Here is a 10,211-nt window from a genome sequence, read left to right as displayed (position 1 = left end):
CACAGTATTCCAGGGATAACTCATCTCAAAAGCAGCAGGATGATGTTAGTCTGAGGACTGAGTCCTAAAGGAAGATCTTTTTTTTTCCCTTATGTGAGCACCTGCTGTTGAGCTTTTTTGAATCTGCCTGCAAGCCTCAAGATGATGAGCATGCACTATTTTTTTTCAGTAGATGTTTGTTCTAGCCTTCACCTTTTTCTATAAGCCCAAAATATTAATTCATTTTGGTTTAAATTCGCTTTTCAGGTTTGTGAAGTCTTGTCTCGGTAGCAGCTATCTTTGGATTGTACCTCATAAACCCAGTATTCCATTTCATCATGAAGGGGTTGCCACCAAACACCGGTGGTTTATTGTACCAGGGATAGGTGATTTGTGGGAGGTAATTACTGTTTAGCCTCTTGATATGCTTTCTTATCAAAAGATGCTTCAAATTAATGAAGTGTTAAAAGGATATATAAAAATATGCAAAGCCCACTTCTCAGAAATCAATGTAGCTCCACTGCACTAAAGTGCAGAGTGGAGTAGCAAAACATATGCCTGCCCTTTTAAATGAAGAATGGTGTTTCTGGGAAATTTATACAGCAGCAATCATTCTCATAATTAAAAATAATCATCAACTATAATATTAGGTGCACTGATGATATGAGTATACAACATAGCATACCTAAACCAGAAAGAGAATACAGAATCCTGAAATTAAAATTGGACTGTTCAAGAATAGAAGATAGCAAGAAAATGGAGGAAGAAACAAATCTTTCACCTTTCCTGTACAGGCATCCATGTACTGTTACCCATTTTGGGACAGGAACCTTCTAACAGTCTCTTAACCCCCATTACAGACAAGAGAAACTGTGTCCTTTCCCCAAGCTGACAGTTATTTTAGTCCCATAAATAGCTTGCTGTAAATTATGCCACAGAACAGTAAAATTGCAGGGATGACACAAAAATTAGCTATATGGTACAGAAAAACAACAGAGAAATTTGTCTTCAGCTGAAATTAGAAATGTTGCAAACCAATGTACCACATCCTAAAAGGCTTTGACGGCCTCTCATGAGCACAGCTGCAGTTTCTTTTCCTATCATGTATTCTCTAAGTCATGGCTGCTGCCTTTCTTGTTTCAGTATGGGTAGCACGTTTGGGTTGCAGTGTGGGTATGAGGCAGACCACATGAAAGGGTCACTGTGGTCTGAACAATGCCTGTGGTCTGAAGCATTAATATTTGATGCAGCTTTGACAGATTTGCTGCACTGGAGCTCAGGGTGTGGGTGGGAGGGGCAGGGGCTGGCAGCACAGTCTGTCTGTCAAAGGCCTGACTCAGGCAGCCACCTAGTCCAGCCTCAAAAGCAGCTGTTTGTGTGCAGATTTCACTCTCATATTGCTAAGTCATAGACATCTGTGCCCTAATCGTGTTCAGGATTGCAAATAGTGCTGTACATTCACAGCTCATGCTGTTATTTATGTAACTGCTACTTTAAAATTTAAGGAGACTTCAGATTTACAAGGTTGAATTTAAAAGTGAATGAAGAAAGATGCTGGAACAACAAATTCATCTACTTTTCTCGTACTGTGTGTAATATCATATTAGATGCCCATAAATCTGCCATGGACAGGGGCATAGTTTAAGCTGAGCTAGGGTACTAATGGTTTGTACTGTCCTTCCTGGCAGAAGTTGTTTGAGTTGCCTATTTCCAGGTCCTGACTGAGGTCCAGTATTGTGAGATGAGTGGCTGGAAAGGAGGATGCAGATACACACCTGATCCTTCTGATACAGCCTTGAGACTCATGCAGTCACTCATGAAACCACCCTTCAGGCTCACCCCTTCTCACTTTTTCCTTTGCTGACAGATTTAGATTTTTTATTACAGCTCTCTAAGTGTGAATCTGACCTGTTTGCCATGACAGGCTGTAACAGCGAAGGTCAGAACAAAGCTGAGCAAGGAAGCTTGAGCTTCCTCAGTCTTGCTCTTTAAGATGCAAGTAACATCACTTCAAACTTGCATCTGGGTAGTCAGCAGGGATAAGTGCAGGTCTAAGGCCATTCGAGCTGACAAATCTCTGACTCATCTCTCATCTCTACTGGGGTGATACACTTTGCCTATTACTGAGGCCTTTGAAATAAAAAACAGACAAAAGAAAGACAAAAGGGAATTTAACAAAATGTCATAATTAATTCAACAACATTTTAAATCACCAACTGCTGTGTTATTCAATTTTGGTGAATGGGAAATTAAATAAGTCTATTTTTTTTTTTTCAAATCTCAAAAAGCTGAAAGCTCAAAAGTTCAGATCAATCTTCGGAGAGGTATATTTCTAATGGACAGGATTTCTCTCAAGCCAAGAACATTCATTATCTCTGCAATGTTCTTTTCAAGCTTACAGCTCTGGAGAGTTCAATTTATTCATCTGTCAGATTTTATGCACTTCTTGCCAGGGTATCATTTATATATTATTTCTCCAAACCAGAAAAAATATTTTTAGAAAGAGAGAGCAAGCAGAATAAAGCCTTTAAATACAAATCAGCTGATTCAGAGTCCCTTCTCCATTTTCTATCTCCTTCAACCACATTGCCTTGTATTTACCCTTAAGTTAAACCAGTCAGATGAGCTTTTGCTCTCTGTGACAGAATTACAGAAAACAGGATAAGCAGTTTATCCTTTCAATGTGCAAACCAGGCATCTCTTCCAAGCAGATGTATTAGCAAGTCACCGCAGCAGGTGCAGCCCAGGGATGCTCACACCCAGCAGAAAAGTCTGATCCAGGGGGAAAAGGAAGGTGCTGCTGCATGGCACAGCACAGAGGAAGGGGCCTGTGGCTCTGTAATTCTGTTCCTCGTTCACTGTGCAAAGTGTGCAGTTAATGGGACACTGCTGCCAATCTCTCTTCTTGCACTCAGTCCTAAGGCTCGCTGTGCTCCTCTTCCCTCAGTGCTCATGTGCCTGCACACACCTGCCCATTCTCACAGTTCCCCCACTGGTAAGTCTTGAGCCAAGAGGGGGCTGTTCTACAGACTTTGGGAAGGCAGATGTGCAGGATCCATTCCATTCAAGGGTATGTCAGGCTTAAATTACAGAGCTCTGCAAGATGTTTCCTCCTCTACTTCCACCTGACACAGGAATGCTGCTATTACCACCTGGTTGCCTGTTAATTCCTCTAATAAGGTTAAGATTCCTACTGAGCTTCAAACACCACCCTCTGTGGCCCCAATAAGCAACTATGGAAAATTTCTTCTGTCATAGTTTAATGGGAAATGGTAACAGATCTCTAAGAGTCTTACCGTTTGAAGCAGGGAATTGATAAAATTAGGTAGGGAGAACTTCAGATTGATTGAAGTGAGTTTTGTGAATCGTGTGAAGAATCTTCCATACACTGAAAATTTGAATGTTGAAGCTGCTTAGGTGGGATTTGATGAAACCGAACTGCAATTTCCCAAGGGTTCGGGTTTTTTTAAGGGCAACACTAAGAGATGGATCTTAGCACCTTATCGCCACCTGCAGTGCTGTATGGCTGGACCTGAAAGCAAAAGGGCTGTCCTCCACAGCTCTCGGCGACTTCCCTGCTTTTCCTATCCTACTCCAAGACAAAAGACAAAATGAAGGAAGGACAAAGAGGTCGGGGACTGAGCAGTCATTGAGAGAAGTGCCTGAGGGCTGGTGGGCGTTCATCTGTACCAGAGAGCCCGGGAGCTGCAGCAGGGTGTGGGGTGCAGGGGGATCTTCATCACACACGGGCTGAAGGAGGCAGGTGACGAACGGGTGAGGAGATGAGGAGTGAGTGTGGCCAGAGGAGCAGGACGTGGGTCGGAGACAGGGAGGGGACGGTCGGGGAGAGAAGACAGTGGGTGTGTCACCGTCCGAGGCCGGAGCGGTGCGTGTCCCGGCCCCGGCTGCTCTCCGTGCCGCTCTTATCGCCCGGCCACAGGCGCGCTGCCCGGCACGGGCTGTCCCCGCGAGATAGCGCCTGCTGCCACCAGGCACCTCTGCCTTCACCCTTTTCCCTCGTTTGAACACCGGGCAATTCCACCTCCTAGTCTGTGCTATTAGCACATTACCATCAAGGCCCCATTATGCCAAATGCCGGGACAGACCAGAGCCGTTCTGTTTCCCTCAGCCCCCTGTGCGCCACCGTCCCTCAAACCTGCTCCGTAGGCAGCACTGCTGTTGTTTCCATGCGTGTCCTGCAGCGGCAGCTGGCGCAGCGCCCAGCAGTGTCCCGGCACAGCCTCCCCGGTGATGGCAATACCGGCGCCAAGGCCCGGCCCGGTCCCGTTCTGCCCTCAGAGCAGGGCGCAGGGCAGGGCAGGGCAGGGCCAGGCAGGGAAGGACAAGGCAGGGCAGGGCAGGGCAGGGCAGGGCAGGGCAGGGCAGGGCCAGGCAGGGCCGGGCCGGGCAGGGCAGGGCAGGGCAGGGCAGGGCAGGGCAGGGCAGGGCAGGGCCAGGCAGGGCAGGGCAGGGCAGGGAAGGACAAGGCAGGGCCGGGCAGGGCAGGGCAGGGCCGGGCCGGGCAGGGCAGGGCAGGGAAGGACAAGGCAGGGCCGGGCCGGGCAGGGCAGGGCCAGGCAGGGCCGGGCCGGGCAGGGCAGGGCAGGGAAGGACAAGGCAGGGCCGGGCCGGGCAGGGCAGGGCAGGGCAGGGCAGGGCAGGGAAGGACAAGGCAGGGCCGGGCCGGGCAGGGCAGGGCAGGGCAGGGAAGGACAAGGCCGGGCAGGGCAGGGCAGGGCAGGGAAGGACAAGGCCGGGCAGGGCCGCGCTCGGCGCTGCCTCCCCCGTGTGAGGAACGGGGTGAGCCACGGGCATGGCGCTCCCCTCACGAGCAGCGGCGGCTGCCAAGCGGGGCCGCCCGCCCGCAGCCCCGCGGCCTGAGGGAAGGCAGAGCCGGGGCGGCCCGGGGAAAAAGGAGAGGCCGGAGTGCTCGGGACAGGAACGTCACCGCCATCCTGCTCCTTGGAAAATACACACCGCGACTACTTCTGCGATTTACAAGTGATTTATTTTCACTGGATAAGCATTTAAAGTTCCGTTTGGATTTTTATCTGTAGAATCGTACAAATAACGATTTTCCTCAGGGGAACGAAGGAAATAATTTTCATGCACAGTGGTGAGATGCACAACTCTTCACATTGTTACAGGGAAGAACAGCAAACCTTGTATAAGTATAGCACCAAGAAGAATTTTAATTACAGTGTGAAATAAAGGTACCACAAAAGCTTCTTGTTTCATGGTAAATCATTTAGGCTGACGTTTTTACTCTGAAGTATACGCTGTTTTCCAAGCAAAGAAAATTAAGTTTCTCATTAAAAAAATTAAAATACACCTGTTTGAAAACTTTACACTTTTTTAAAATTATGATACTAAATTTTACTTATTTTCTTGCATAGCATATTTTGAAATTTAAAACAGAGAAGAAAGTCTAACAAAAAAAAAACCCAAAAAAACAAAACCCCAATCCCCCCCCCAATTAACTCTTCCTTTCCTGGTCTTTCCTTATTATAGCCTGGTCAAACAGCAGGAAGTAATTATTGAATATGTACAAGTACATCATGAACATGAACATTCCTCTGAAAATTTCAGCCTACAGTCCTGCTCCTTTATTAACTTAAGAGCTCAATATTTACTGTCCAATAAGTCACTTCTACAGACTTTCAAAAGTATGTTGGGAAGTGGCAGCTCTAAAGACTCCACAAGTGACCCAAAAATTCATACTTCAGGTCTTTCACTCTCTTGCATCACCATAAATAAAACACCCAGTTCTGTTGTTAATTTCAAAGACGAAGAACTAGACATGAAAATAATTTCATATACTTACGCACATTTGTTACCTGCAGGCACAGGTAACTGGTTGGAAATAGCACTAATTAATGCACTATAAATATTGCAAAAGAGGAGATATAATTAAACTTCCTTTTTGACAAGAAAAAGTTAAAAACATGTAACATTAAATCAAACTAAAGGAAAGACCTGTTGAGTGAGGAGATTTGATGTAGTTGCTGCACAAGAAGATAATTTTATGGCTTGCCCAAAGCAGCTGAGATTGCAAGGGGCCAATAAAGGCAGGATCACTCTCCTCTCCTGATAGCTTTGGCCATTCCTACTTCCAACAGCAGGAAGAAACATCACAAATACTGCCAGGCTGCTGTGGGTCTGTGGGTGTGCTCTCCATTCTCACTGCAGCTCCCCACACTGGGCACTCTGCCCTGCAATACCAGAGCACTGGGACTGTGCACGGTGCTGCCAGGACATTTCTGCTGGGGACACCTCAGCACCTTCAGTGTACCAGAAATTACCACCAGCCCAAGTAGAATAGCTTAAGTTTACTGACTTATGCTATCCCTTAGAGTCTTATCATCCACATAAATCAACACTGGGCTTTGATTTTGAGTTGCAGTCCATTTTCTGAACAATTGTCTCTACTGAGCTGCTGGACAACCAGATCTATTAAATCTTTCCACACAGTTTTAAGAAGGTATATTATTTACTTCAGCTTAAGAAAAAATGCCTTCACTAAGGTAGACAGGCATTATTGTTTTACTTGCATGGTGTAGAGTGGCTCCAGGGGCAGCTCCTCTGGCATCTTTGTAACACACCTCTGTCACAGATCTCAGTGACACCATCACCAAATTAAAGCTCAGTCCAACAGTCTATGAAACTACGAGACTGATTATTTCTATCCAAGAAATAATGCATCTATCTGCATAGATATTTGTGTAATATTTCTATCCTGAATATGGATCTCAGATCAAAACAAAAACATAAATAATGTTACAAGACTACCAGGACTATGAGCTGTTCCAAAAGTTTTTAAGATTATTTTAAATGACTAGCCAAGAGTTTATGCCAAAACCATTGTTAAGATATACACATTTCATAATCTAGGGCTATCAGTATACAAGGCAACACATTTACTCTAGCTGTCAGGCCACCTTAAGGATTTTATTATCAATTATCTCAACTGCCTTTATTTTTTTGGTGCCTGTTGGATAGAGAATGTCGAGCTAATAAAGTCAATGAGAAATTCTGATAACTTTATTCTGTTGCTTTCAAAGAAACTTAGGACTGTTTAGACACTACAAGTTGTCCTGAAAGTAAGTCTTGTCTTCACTCTAAATTACTCATTTCAACATTTAAAAAAAGCCTAACACGTATTATTAGCTGTACAGCGCCACAGTTGTGCATTGGTAGTTCATACAGAAACACATGACCCCTTTTCCCAGGAATTTATAATTTTTACACAGTGACATGACAGACAGACATGATTATCAGACAAGAAGTGCAAAATGGCATGCAATTTATATGCATTATCTTCCATTTCAACATTACTTTCATGAAGTGCCTCACAGTGTGGACCAGCACCCCAGCTCACACTTACACTTTGTATACATTGAGCTTAATACAATCTTTTGCATTTTCACATTCATAGTATCTTTAACAATTACTGACATTTAAATTCAAGTGTACAATCCAAACTACAAGCATTCTTTATATATTCATTCTTCAAGTTACACAGAGCCTACAAGCTATTACACTCTTAAATACTCTACTCTTCCTACTCCCAGGAAAAGGCTGCATAAGGTACATTTTTCTTAGCTTATTCACAGCAATAGAATCATGTGCATACATCAGCAGATGTCTCCTGCTGCAGTTGAGTAGCACCTGCTTTCAAATGATTTCTGCAAGTTTTACTTGCTTAAATCTCCCACTTTGCTGAGCTCCAGCAGCAGTCCAGAGTGGCTCTCCAGGCTTGGACATACTGTAAGTGCCATCTTTGTTTCATTTCATGGGTAAAGCTTTCTAGGATTAGAAGACAAGCTCTAATCACAGAAAAAATATCCTAGGGCACACGCATGCTGCCTGCACACGGTGTGTGCCAGTGCTAAAGGGACACCAGTGACACTTTGGGCTGGTGTGACAATGGCAGTGTCTGCTCACCTCACCTTGGCCAGGGAGGTGTCACACAAGGTGAAGTGAGCAGCAGCCATCTCTGCCTTTGAAGGTGACATGCAAAGAAGCAGAACTAAACAATCAGCTTGTGGAGATGACAGATCCAGTTATACATACAGATTCCTGTGATCCCAAAATACATTTAATGCTGCAGAATTGTCACTATTACTTTCTCTTCCTACAATCTTATCTGGCAATAATCTGTGAACAGAATTATTTGCATAGATTTTTTTTGACTCTTGAAACTTCCCCCTAAACAGGTATGTGCCAGTGAATGATATGGATATCTCCCAGTCAAAACAACTTCACTTGGAGTAATGGGTTTTAAGAAATTGGTTGTTAAAAACACTTCTATTCCTCTGGCCCTGCATAACTGTTAGCAGGCTCAAAGTTACTGTAATGACAATGGGATAAAGTGATGAGGTGCTAAACTTTTTGACAGCTGACTGAGGACAGAGCACTGATGGACACTAAGCTTGTAAACTTCCCTGGTTTTCACATACGTGCATAAATAATCATTTGGGTGGAAATCTGTCCTGCTAAACTTACTTCATTCTAAAGCCATTTGGAAAAGACTAAGTCCATTTTTGAGGACTATTACTGTGAAATGTTTATGCATTTCTGGTGTTTTAAACTAGTTCCAACATTGCCTTGTCAAGTACATCACTTTAAGTACTATTCAGGAAATTTCTAAGATCTCTGTACACTAAAAGGCATCACATCTAAAATCTACATCTTCAAAGGGCTTCCTCACTGACATTTGCACACCCAGATTTTTTACATTCAATACCCCACAATACCATTTTTGCACATGCTCTGGAATTACTCAGCCTTAACAAATAAAATGCATTAGTATTTGTCTCCTACATCTGCCTAGAATTCACAAATAGCTCTTCTTTTTCTCTCCCATCACAGGAGACTTTACAGCAGACTTCATATAGAATATGCTCTTCTATACACTACACAGTGTATAGTGATTAGTTGAAGTTACCAAAACATCAAACTCATTTCCATTTTCTATTAGAAACTTCCCTAGCCTGTTCTTCTCACTTTCCAGGTTACTAACATAGGCTGAGGAGCTCCTCATTCCCCTCTGTGGAACCTGTGCTGACTCTGCAGTGCTCCCCACCAGAGCAGATGTGTGTTTGAGCCCAGAGTACTACAGGACACCCAGTTCTGTGTGCAGCTGGAGGGGAGGGCTGGAAAGGGTCCTGAGCTCCAGCTGCTGCTCCAGTGAAATTTCACATGCCTTTGATAGTCACTGGGCAACTACCACAATTCCTTGCTTCCCTTTTAGTAAAGGAAGCTGAGCAGAGAGTGAAAATCTGTAACAGAAATCTGATGCAGAAGGAAACACATCTAACACCCAGTAAAGTGGTGGCAAACCCTCAGAAAGATGGAAGATTTAAGTTTAAAAAGTTGGATGCTTTCCTCTGGAGTTTCCCAAAGGCTAAGCCTGGTCACTTCCTTGCACTTGGAGCAGTGTATCTTCCCCCATCCATTGCATAGTGAAGGAATTTAATTAGGAATTTTGCACTGCACCACTAAAGACAGAGTCTTCAAAATTAGTAGTGACAAATGCTCATGAGTCTACATCCTTTAATGCTGCACTTGGGCTTAGAAATGTTAATTTAGAAAGCCATAAATATTTTCACTCTTAAATTCTGTTTAGATGCTTGAGTTCAAATAAATTGATTTAATTGTGACAATCTCCTGGGCCTTTGGCCTTATACACTTTTGTTCCTTTGAACAATTCAAATTTCACCTACTATTTTCATTATATTCCACCCACAGCACATACATTCTTTGAATGGTAAATATAAATGTTTCAAATAAAAGCCTTTCACTAGAATCTACATAGACCAGGCATATTTTAAAATAACAAGGTACAAAAGGGGCCTGACTTTCTGATCTCTTCTGCCTTTAAAATACCCAGAGATGCCTTGTATTAGCAACAATATTAAAAACTGACTTGCAAAACAAGTATTTCAGAGCTGGATTTGAATATCACCTTAGGTATGAGCTCAAGCAAAGGCCCCAGTGTCACTGTGGGTGACCATGTCAGCTCAATGGTCACATACTGAAAAAACATGGGAAAAATACATGAAAATGTAGAAGATAATGGTTTTTCACTTTATAGCAGACCTACAGTAAAAGCATAATAAACAGTTAAGTAGGAGAGACAAGGTAAAACAGGATTGGCAGAATTTTACTTTAAAACAAGAGGTAGGTAATAATAAATGAAGTTAAAAAGGTGTGTAACACTTTTTCCAGAT

This window comes from Erithacus rubecula (assembly GCF_903797595.1).
Source record: "Erithacus rubecula genome assembly, chromosome: 9".
In the NCBI taxonomy this organism is placed as follows: domain Eukaryota; kingdom Metazoa; phylum Chordata; class Aves; order Passeriformes; family Muscicapidae; genus Erithacus; species Erithacus rubecula.
This window is presented reverse-complemented; position numbering follows the sequence as displayed.